Source organism: Physeter macrocephalus, chromosome 9 (assembly GCF_002837175.3).
Source record: "Physeter macrocephalus isolate SW-GA chromosome 9, ASM283717v5, whole genome shotgun sequence".
NCBI lineage: Eukaryota > Metazoa > Chordata > Mammalia > Artiodactyla > Physeteridae > Physeter > Physeter macrocephalus.
Genome location: NC_041222.1, coordinates 34,281,483 through 34,293,792, shown reverse-complemented (window position 1 = coordinate 34,293,792; position 12,310 = coordinate 34,281,483). Strand labels below are relative to the sequence as shown.

The following is a 12,310-nucleotide window of genomic DNA, read 5'->3' as shown; positions in this document are numbered from 1 at the left end:
ATAAGAGAAGTACACATTACTGCAAACACACAAGGGAACAGTTATTGAGCTAAACAATTAAGCCAATAAAAAGCACCTCTGAGGCCCAAATACTCCAAGGTATACATCCAAGGAGAGAGATGACACCAGGTGAAGAGATGACTCACTCAGCATGGCCTGAATGCCTTTGTTCTGGACTATCTTTTTTTTTTTTTTTTTTTTTTTTTGCGGTACGCGGGCCTCTCACTGCTGTGGCCTCTCCTGTTGCGGAGCACAGGCTCCGGACGCGCAGGCTCAGCGGCCATGGCTCACGGGCCCAGCTGCTCCGCGGCATGCGGGATCCTCCCGGACAGGGGCACGAACCGGCGTCCCCTGCATCGCCAGGCGGACCCTCAACCACTGCACCACCAGGGAAGCCCGAGCATGGCTACTTTTTCTTTCTGCCTTTTTTTGTTCCCCACCTATGTGCAGGCTGGTTTATGTGATTTAGCTTCTTGGCTACCTAATTTTTTTTTAATTGTTCATTTGCTTTAAAAAACACATAGACAAACAATAAAAAACACACATAGTCTTAAATTATGTACTTGGCAACATTACAAAACAGAAAATAGGTCCTAATACCTAGCAGAGAGCAAATTGCTTGTTCCAGAAGATAAATTAATTTCTGAAATCAGCAAAAGTTACAGGAGAAGCAATGTTGCTCAGTAGAAAGAACAATGGTTTGGGGGTAAGACAAAGCTGAGTTTAAATCCTAGATAGACTTCCCTTGTAGTCTTGGGACATTTACTGAAGCTCTCTGAACCTCTGATTCCAAATCTATGAACAGGCCTAACACACCTTTTTTGCAGGGTGAAGATGATGATATGAATAATGCAACCAGGAGAGTCCCGGGTGCTTGCAAATCAGTGCTTACTAACAGTAGATCTTACATGTCCAGGAGCAAGTGTCTCTCAAATTAGCTATAATATACGAGACTGGGCATCAAGCTGTATTTATTCAGGTCCTAGGAAGAAACAGGAGAGTGAGGTGGCAGGCAGGTAATATTAAGAATCTAGAAACTAAAGGAAATGTACAAAATGAAGACAAGACATGCAACGCTAGACAAAAAAATAAAACGTTACTACAAAATTATTTTGCAATTAGAGTCTCTGGAAGATTTTTTTTTTTAAGGACCCTTCCTTAATTATAATTCTGAACTAGACCTTAGCACATTACAACATTTTGACAAGCAATATATACCTTACACCATGGACAATTAAGAAATCATTCCAAAAGACACCACTCTACTAGTAAAAAGGAAAAAAAAAATCCATAATTCACAATTTAACCAAATGTATGGCTTAAAAAAAAGAGAGAGAGAAAGGCTTTGTATGAATCACTCTGTAAGTTGATCACAAAATTATGAATTCCAGAACTCTGGACGATGAATACTCCCACACATTCTACATATGTAAGAATCAAGCACAGAAACGTGGTGTCACTAAAACTTCTCCAAAACCATGGCAATATTTCAAGCTCCACCTCTCACGGTTATGTGGATCTGAAATCTAAAGTCTCTTCTTTAATTTGCTTGCACTTGCTTAAGCCATGCTCTATCAGTGATGTAAACTTAAAATGATTTCAAGCCAAAATCATATTACTAGACTCCTACATGCTTATAAAAATAGCTTCTGTTTGAAAGTGAGTGGTGAAGTGTTAGGATCTGGACCACCATCTAAATGCATGAACTCTTCCATATTTAATTATATTAGTATGTAGTATTATTAGCCTTTTCCTTCATTATTTCCTGGTCTTCCACTGTTCCTCCCTAAGGTTAATGTTAAACCTACTTTGCATTGCTCCTCACTGCCAATATCCTGCCATGTAATTGTGTTTCTTTTAATCAGTCAAGAGAGAAGAAAAATGGTGAATACTTAAAATGTTCTCCCTTTTATCAAAAGAAGGCAAGAGATAAAGAAAATAAAATCAGCCCTTGTGTTCATGAAGGTGATACTTTCAATTATTTCAGAAATTCACTTCAACACATACCTTCTGTGCACTTCCTCTGTAGGAGGCAACTGACAAGATCCTGTCCTACAGGAAGGGGCAGCCAGGAGCCTTGGTGCAGGAGGTGGAGGTGGCCACTACACCACACCCCAGGGCAAGTCAGAATGAGGCAGGTATAAAAGAAGAGGCACGAAGATTACATTTAATGTGAATCAAGTAAATTCATGGCTGGTTGTCCACTTCCAGTGTTGTATACTCAATTTTGTAGCCAACTAAAAGCCCAGTGGACAGAAGTGGTTTCAAAATACTCATCCCTTTGGCCAGTCCTACCTTAAATCTCATTTCTCATATTTCATGGTTATTTCTCATATCCCAAGTCTTAAGGAAAAGCTATTAGGTACTTCTCAAGAATTGATTCTCCAGGTTTACATCATTGATCCAGAACTCATTTTTCCTATAGCTCAGAAACCAAAAAGCTGCTGGATTTTTAGCCTGCTGCTCCATTTTACCTTGATTATAATTCCACATCACTTCCATATGGCTAGTTAACTGCCTAACCATCCATAAGAGTGATTACAAATTATGGAATCATAAATCTAACAATTAACTGATTTGGTAGCTTTGAGGAGAGTGTTATGCTTCTGTGTTCAGCCTCCTGAGGTGGAAACGTTTCTTGGAATTTGATTCCGCTTCCTAGTTGAAGGCTGGGCCACATCTAAACCATCCCAGGCTGACATCTTAAGAACCTACTGTTCACACTGGCACAGAACGATTACACAGCCTCTGCAAAGTGTGACTACCATTAATGGTAGCATTTCATACACACTCATTGTGTTTGTCTACGTGCGTATGGAAAGTCTTTTCTACAGAACATTTTTAGCAAAGCTGATCACTATTCTCAAAAAGAATTTTATAAAAAGGAAATGATTCTGGTCTTCCCGAGGAGGCGTGGGCTCAAATTCCACTTCGGAGACACACAGTGTTTAAAAAAAAATAGGGAACCTTTTGACCGCTGAACACACACAAAACTGAATCCTCTTATCTAAGAAGTGAGTAGGTCAAAGACTAATCAATTATGACAATGGCATTATGGGCTATGGAAACCCCACAGGAATTTTTCACACGGAAACTTACACCTTTTAATGGGATTGGCACAACATAAGTGATAGACATACGTAACATGGAGGAGAGGGAAACTACAGTCATGTCTTTGAATTATCATACAGTCAAACATGAGCCTTTTCTGAGAAATAATGTGAACTTACTGAAAAGCTTTTGCAAAGGTATTTATAGCACCTTAACATTTCAAGGTAACAAAAATGCCATCAAATATTCATTGCACAATAGTGAAAAATGCATTTTCATTAATGAATCCTCTACCTGGATCCAGTGTTTGATTCTGTGTTTAAAATAACAAAAGCCAATGCCAATACAAGTATTACCAGGATAAATGTTTTTAGAAGAAGGCTCGTAAAGAAAATACATAAATGGGTCTCTAATTGGTGCCTATATAATGTACCAGTGCTTGACTTCAGATACTTACACTCCCCAGCACTCAGCTGTACTGATATAGAAAAGACTGAAGAAACTGTGCAAACACTTCCTACACAGAAACAGGCACGTTGTTTTTAACTTAGTGTCTAGTTCTCTGTAATAGCATGATCTCGTGTACGGTAATAACACTCACGTGGTATGTATTTACGCAGCGCCGAACATCAACATAGGACTTTCACAGGGACTTCCCTGGTGGCACAGTGGTTAAGACTCCACGCTCCCAATGCAGCGGGCCCGGGTTTGATCCTGGTCAGGGAACTAGATCCCGTATTCATGCCGCAGCTAAGAGTTTGCATGCCACAACTAAGGAGCCAGGGAGCCGCAATTAAGACCCGGCACAATCAAATAAATAAATATTTTTTTAAAAAATTAGACTTTCACAGAAAGACTGCATCATTTTTTAAAGGTTCTCATATAAGAAGGCCGATGTATCAGTAGCTAGTTCACGCTGCCAAAAATCTGGTAAGCGACTGTGTGGATATGGCTCTCTTTATTCCCTTGCAAATTCCTCTCTGGGTAGCCTCCAGGTATATCTCTACCACCTTTGGTTCTCAGCCTGCTGCGAGACTCCCCCCACCCCCTTCTCCAGACCCTGAGAGAACTGATGTGGCCTTGGGCCTCTCTAAAGAGCGGTAATTCACTCATCATAGTTGGTGGCTGTGTACTGTGCTTCTTTCTCTCAAGGCCCTTCTGCCTGGCTTTGGCTGATTTATGAGCACCTGGTCCGTGCTCTCTTTCTTGTATCTTACGGAAATGCACCAAACGTACTAGCAACCCGTGCAGGTAAAATAAGCCTCACTGCCACGTCCGGCCTTGGTTTTGGCCTCATCAGGAGGAGAATTTGGTGACTGCAGTGACCACTCACTCTAGTCCACTCTCTTAGCAGAGATCTTTTCCTGGGAAGCCACAGTCTGAGCTCACTGTGTCCTAGAGAAAGCCCACTCCCAGACACCTCAGGGACAGGAGGACTGACTCGGAGTCCTGCTGCCTTACCAGTCATTTTGCTCAGCACTGGGAGATATAGAACTAAAAGACCCAACCTTTTATCCTTTTATCCAAAGACAATTACCCGCCCCTCAAAAATCATACTGGATCATTACCGTATGTGCAAACAGAATTGAGGAGGAAAAATTTAAAAACAACAGTAGACCACGTGGTGAGATAGCCCAGCAGGGCACCAACAGGAAGTGGCTGACTCTCAGGTGGGCCACCTGTAGAACTGCGATTATTATGAAGTGCCTTACAGAGCTGATGAGATAATTAACCAAGTCCTCGGAAAATATGAGATTCCTAAAAAGATAAGTTCATTTTATTTTTATTTTCTTCAGAACCCTTTTATAAATTAATATGCCTTCACTGTCTTAACATACCTTTTTTTAAACATCATGAAAAAAATTCCCTTTATTTAGCATCACTTCTCTACAAGTTGGCCCATGGAGAACAGGCAGGTAAATTATGAGATCAGCTCTGAAAAGAGTTTGGGTCAAAATTTCAAAAGACCCAGCTGTGAGTAACGTTTTAGATAATATTTATAAGTACAGGCTAGAGCCCTGGAGTGTACTTGTTTAAGTTTCTGATGCTCTCTGCCACCACAGAATTACCACAATAATGTTCAAATGTGTGGGATGAAGTCACGATAACTATATGGTCCTAAGGACTTGTGGGCAAGGAGCTACAATGCTAACTAACCCTAGGACCCTATTTGGATCCTAGAGTTTTGTATTCAGAAGCAAACAATATGTGCAGGAATCTGCAGTTTTAGCAGAAGCTGCAGGGGGTTCTGGTGCAGGTGCTCTGATGCACGGGTTCCTTCCGCACTTTGAGAAACTCTGCTTGGGAGGGCACAGAGCAGAGCCAGAGCAAGAAACTCCCTGATTTACTACTGGAATTGACAAAGGGACCAAATTCTGGAGTCGACTGGGAAGCAATTCTCAAACATAGTCAAGTATTTAAGAGCTGAGAGGAGAAGGCAGAGAATTACATAATTAACGAGAACTACCATTTGATGATCTCAACGCTATGGCAGAGAAATGGCAATTCTATGGCATGGACATAAACCACTTGCTCAGAAAAAAGAGTCTGTGGAGTTGTGGTCTGGTTTTCCTCCTGTGGAAACCCATGTCACACTACATAATGGAGAAAGCTCAAGAACTAATCGTTAGCACTCATTTTTGCAGAAACTCCTATTCCACAGAGTAAAAGATAGTTGTGTGTCATTTACAACATACCATAATAAGTACAAGGGGTTAGCCTTCACAGAGTGCAAAACGCTGGGTGTTGCTAGATTAGTGCGAGTAGAATTTTTTCCAACCAGCTGTCATTCAATCCAAATTTAAATGAACTTTGATCTTCTCAACAAGACATGAACACGAAGGCTTTTTCCCTATTCATTTATTTAGCTGAAGAGCTTAACTCTACACAAACCCTTTATTTGAAGGACAAGGATACCTTACTGCTGCTGCTATTTCCTTGAATTTCCTAGCATTGCCGTAGTTTAAAGTCCCACATCAGTATTTGCATATTCCTCGGCCATGTCACATAGCTGCTGCCACCGCCCTTTCCCTTGTCACATAGCTGCTGCCTAGATATCCTGGGTCACACGTGCTGTTTGCACACACACTCTCCATCCAACAGAAGCCTGCTGCTCTAAGCAACGCTGCTACTAGCCTCCCATAAACAGCCGTTCTCTTTCTAAGTAACCTTTGAATCTCCCGGAACTTCCCAGCACTGTGTACTCTGTTACAGAGATTTGACATTCGAGGCTCACTGTGACTGTTGCTAGTGAAACAACAAAATAATCTCTTTAAAGTTGGACTCTCACACCTACTCAAAGGTCAAAGCTTAAGTGTAAGTTTCTAGGAGAGCTCCACCCTGGCCCCTCCCACCATCACTCCCTCACTCTGTTTTTGTTCTTTCTCTCCAGAGTTTTGATCATGGCTTTTTAGTTATTTATTTATGGGTATACTAGTTAAATATGTTTTCCCTCCTTGTCTGGAAGCTCCATCGAGGACGTGGATCTTATATTGTTATTTATCATTGAATTCCTAGCACTTAGCACAGTTCCTGGTACATGGTCAAAGAAACAGTTTTTTAAATGATAGAAACTATTCAAGATACCAAAAGTACAGAGGCCTCAGCCCTCAAAGCTGGTGACCACCATCGCCATATCCATCTCCAGTCTGGTCTGGAATGAGAAGGTCATTTGTTCTCCTTCCTTGATGAACATGTTGGTTAGCCTGACTTAATGCTCTACTCTTTGCCTGTCATCTTGCTGTCGGGGTAGCAAAAACAATACCGCTTCGCTACGAAGTTCTGCCTTCATTTGGCTTATCATCTGCAAGCAGCGCCTGCAAACTACAGAAATGTCAGTGTTATCGTAAATGTGTCTCTAGGTCTGCAGAGTCATTGGCACGTGGAGCAAGTATCTGGGTGACTGTCAAGACTTCTGAAATGCTTGAAGTCAGTTAATTTTTCTTGCCGTTGAGAATTACACCTAGGTCCTGTGCGTGGAGGAATATCAGAGTAAAATACGCTGAGCAAAACCAGACACTCTGATTCACTCTTGGTGAGAGAAAAGGACTAGATACCACTAACATGGTAGAAACATTTAAAGGAGGTTTTCCAATCAAGTAACGCCATGTTCTTGTGAGTATCTCTCAGCAGTCCACCTGCTTGATCACAGCCAGGGATCTAATCTACGGATGAATCACCCAACTCGTTCAACTGGTCAACAATATTTACAAGGACTCCACACTGTACTCCTCAGGCCCCATTCTCGGCACTGAGGGTCTAGCAATTCACAAAACAGACAAAACCTCTCGTATGGAAAGAGGGACATCAGGCAAATCAATATGCAGGATGTAAACTACTGAAAATTCCTAGAAGAAAAGTCAGAAAAAGCAAGGATCAGGGGCTGCTATGGAGTGTTGGTGGTGAGGGAAGTCCTCATGGAGATGATTGAGGGAAAGCTTGAAAGAGAGGAGGGAATGAGCTATGCTGATTCCTGGTGGAGGAGCAGTCCAGGATAGACACACCTTGAAGCCAAGTCCTGGAAACCGAAAGGAGGCTGGTGGGTTGAGGAGGAGCAAGGAGCAGAGCCAAGGAAGAGAAGAGTAGGAGACGATGTGAGAGTGGAGGGGGACAGGGATAGAGAAGGCAGAGGACCAGCAAGTCCTCCACGATGTAAACTTCTGCTCAGGGTGGGACAGGAAGCCCCCAGATGGCTCTCAGCAGATCAGATATAGCTCAACAGGATAACTGATTGTCTGGGAAGAATAAACTGGGAGGGAGGCAGGGAAAGAGAACTTCCTTTAATACCTGCCACATTGACAAGAGTATAGCTTTTGTTCTATGCTATGACTGAAAGGCATTTTGGAGCCTATGGATTAATCTGCTGAAGGATTTGATCTAGCATCTTTCCATCGACAGAGAACAGAATTGCTGCTTTCTCATCTTTCTTCTTTCTAAGAAGTATGATATGTCAGAAACACGGCCTTCAGGACCAGACAGACCTGGCTTCAAATCCCATCTGCTGTATTTGTAGGACGGGGAGCATGGGCCAAGTTATGCTTCCTCCCTTTAAGGAAAATAAATGATGAACATACCACCTATCAAGCATGGGGCCTGGAAGAGAATGCAAGTGATGAATAAAGGATGGCCGTGACCCATTAACCATTGTAGGAACAATGATCAGAGACCTCAAGGCTTTTTCAAAACCCCACATGCTGCAGAAAGTCTATGAAGACATAATGATACCCTCCTCATTTACTAATATCAACTGCCAGACCCTCTTTAAAGTACAATACTAGGGACTTTTCCTAAAGCTAGTGCAAGTCGAAATACTTATACTTCATCAGGATACTAATTCATGAGATTTAGCAAGAATGGCAGTGGTTATTCTAGAAAGATTGAAGATGAGTGACAGCTATGGACCTAGAACTCCATTATTCTTGGTGATGGAGATAAAATGATGTTCAATCCTAACCCTATGCCAGATGCTACATAAGAATTCTCGGGTAACTGCTTGATTTGGGAAATTTTTAAAAATAAATTCTTATTTCTTAACAAAATGTATCTTCTCTGTTATTTTCTAAAAGTAACCTAGAAAACCAAAGGTTTCATTTGATAGACACATCTCATAACCTTTTCAAAAACTCCATTCTTTCCCATCATTTTCTGTTTACAAAGGCAGACACCTCTGGTTGCCTACCCAACATCCACTCCCCCTTAACCCTTGCTAGCAAAGCCCCAAGTGTGTGTGGGAGCGTGCATCCCTCCCTCACACACTTCAAAAGATGGTGGGTGGCCCTGCCCTCAGTTCAGGTGTGAATTCTGAATCCCAAATGGGACCATGGTCTTCCTTGCGAGTGGAGTGAGCTGACCGTGCAAGGCAGGTCTGACTCTGAGACTCAGGGAAGGACTGAATACTAATCCTGGCAGTGGCTGTGCTGGAGGGACCTTGGGGAAGTTTACCTCGCTCCCAAGAAGGAAACGCCGAAAGAAAGAGACCTTTCTGTCTCTAGTTTTGCTGCATCTGGATATGGCGCTGGAAGCCCCGTGGCCAGACTGCTAAGCGCCTAAGAATCCCAGAGTTGCCAGTGCTGGAGCCAGAGGCCCCAAGCTGTGACATCTGGAGCCTCCCCTGCCTCTGGACTGCTTGTTACAAGAAAAAATTAATTTCCTCCTTGCTGAGGCCAATTAGAATCAGGTGTTTCTGCTACCGGCAGTCTGCTAAAACAGTGGTTTAATAAAGAATTACTAATTTTGTTTTAATCCAGTATTATTGCTGAAAATTCATCGGCAATGACATCACACTTGTACAAATGCATAAACAGATGACTTTTCCCCTCTTGCTTTTTCATATGTGTAATGTGCATCCCCTTCTGAAAATCATTTTTAAGTCTCAAAAATGAATTGCATAAAGTCTGAGATTTTTGTTTTAATTGTCTCCATTTTTATGAAACTTACATGTATTCTGGTTTGGTTATTTACAAAAAGCTAATGATAACTCTGTGTCCATATATGCTCATGGTATTCTGATAATTATAAGATTGGAAAGATTTACTACAACCTCTGAGTTGTGCTTTTATTCTGTAGGTATTCAGTGCCTCATGGAATTATAGGGTTTTTGTGGAAAATTTCCTGAGCCTTTTCCTGAGTCCTTCCCAAGGGCATCAGACTTCTGACACTTTTCCCTGCATATTAGTGTCTCAAGAATCCCGTGCGGTATAGGCATGCATGCATGTGTAGGTGTGTGTATACATACAAGGCAAACGTGCATGCATCTAACATTATTAGAAGTCCTTCTGTCCTTAGAGACAACAACTTAAGTATAAAAAGGAGTTGGAATCCAAAATTTTGCCTAATCATTTCACTAGATGACGGCTTTCCTGCAAAATGGATTCACAGAAGTTGAGTATGGTTACGGTATGCCAATAAAGTGTTTCCTCCCTTTCATACACAAAGAGAAGAATTTTTTTTTTTTTTTTTGCGGTACGCGGGCCTCTCACTGCTGCGGCCTCTCCCGTTGCGGAGCACAGGCTCCGGACGCGCAGGCCCAGCGGCCACGGCCCACAGGCCCAGCCGCTCCGCGGCACGCGGGAATCCCCCCGGACCGGGGCACGAACCCGCGTCCCCTGCATCGCCAGGCGGACCCTCAACCACTGCGCCGCCAGGGAAGCCCCAAAGAGAAGATATTTATTTGCTTGCTTTCTTAGACACACACGACCCAAGAATGCATTCCTTGTGTAACTCCATGTTCACCTTTCTTAAAAGTACAAAAGAAAATCTCCACTGGAGCCACTTATCTCAATGCCAAATGAATTTCCTTCAACATGTTCTTAATAGAGAGTCCTGTGAATTTCAGATCTCAAGGCAACTTATGTATTTAAACTACAGGAATTGCTTTCAAGTATCCACAATAGAAAGTGCACAAAGTGAAACAAAAAAAAATCTTGGCAACAAAACTCCTTGTACACTAGTTGGAGAATATTTGCCATTTACAGTTGACATAGCACTGTTCACCATTTACAGCAAACATATCACTTGCTTAGTCAGAGAACCCTTCACAGCAAAGTAGGTGGTTTTCAATGGAATGTGGACATACAGGTGGCCGAAGTGGCTCTTCAAGCTAACCTGGTCACTTCTAGAGAGGTACACCAAAAGTTCGCAGATGCCTGCTTTCTCTTTGTCTTTCAGTGATGTTTCTCACCATAGCAGAAAGAACATATTAAGGGTTAGAGACCACTGTAGAATTGAAATGAGCCGAAACACGGGAAAAGGCTTAAAGTCAGTCACATTTCAACAGTAACCACCACAGTCCTTAGCAGGGACCAGCACTCCAGCCAGCGGCAAGAGACAGAATCACTGTGACAACCAGCTTTTCAATTTCTCTCTTCATATCTCCACTGCCCTGCTCATTACCTTTACAAATCCTTTCAGGATCCCCTCCCTCCTGGTTTACCTCTCTCCTCACTTTTTTCTATCATTTTCCTCTGCGAAGTAGAACCCTGTAAGAAACACTTAAAACTGGCCAATTACTGTAATTTCCATGAGAAAGTTAAAGTTCTCTATTGGGCTTTTGGCATTTATGCCACATCCAAGTTAGCCATGGATTGGAAAGACTAAGGTCACCAAATACTGTATTGCCTCATAGGCATGAGTTTTATCCTAAAAAGGAAGAATGAGAGACACTAAAATTTTTTTTTTACTTTTTTTAAGGCTCTCAGACTTTTGAGTGACAGAAAGACAGGGATCTGGCCAAAGGCCTAAAGTATAAGAAAAATTTCTAGAAAAGTAAGACGGAAATTCTTGATTCAAGAAACTTCTACAAGAGGAATGGAAATAATTTCTTTTGTCTCTATAACTTTTCAAAAGCTAGCAGATTTGAAACAAGAGGAAATAGATAGATTTTAGTTGAAATTACATTTTATTATTTTTCTATTCTAAAAACATTTCTTATCCTCTAACAAAACACATTCCAATATTGCTACCTTAAATATCCAGCTATCTTAATGGCAATCTTACATATAAAACATGGTGACTTCAGTTGCATTAGAAGCTCATTAAATTCAACGCAGGTCAACTTAATTTAGCTCTAAACATGCTCTAAATGTCTACATGACAAAATTTATAGTTTGCCTTCTAATGGAGAAATATGCTCTGATATCCAATTTTTTAATTAGTTGTCAGAAAATACTAATAATAGTTATATAGGTAGACTGTATCAACTATTACAGCGTTAGTCTTTAGCAAAGCAAACCACAAAGGAATATACACACATTATTGATTTTTGCATGTATTGATCTAATGAGGAAAAAAGTATATAAAAGTCAGGTAAATTTATTATTTATTGTAAGGTATTCATGTTTATAATATCACTTGAAACATTCCTTCAACAGAAAAAAGAAAAAATGGTATTTCAAGACTAGTTGAGCTACATGGACACCTAACTGTAAAAGATCCTCTTGAAATGATTTATGTAAAATTAAAATTAGTTACTAAAATCATGTTTTAAACTACTAAAGGATGAAAAACAACTATAATAAAATAATGAAGTAAGGAAACATTTATAATATTCCCTTAATGAAGTTGCTCTGTAAACTCAACTATGTTGAGTTGGTTTTAGACAGGGTATATCTGTAGTTATTTCTGAACACCAGGAACATGTTAATACTCTTTAAGGACCTAATTAGCCCTGTTATTCTGTTTGCTTCTCTTTATGATAAAAAGTCTATGAATATTTACTATCCCTTCAGAACTGAGTGGGATGCTTCATCCACCCTCCCTAATG

The 12,310-nt window shown here is 41.1% G+C and overlaps 1 protein-coding gene across 1 annotated transcript in view; it reads right to left on the bottom strand.

Annotated features, from left to right (window-relative positions):
• The window catches only part of LOC102979158 (guanine nucleotide-binding protein G(q) subunit alpha), a 302,187-nt gene that overhangs the window by 256,559 nt on the left and 33,318 nt on the right, over positions 1-12,310 (bottom strand). The window lies entirely within an intron of this gene.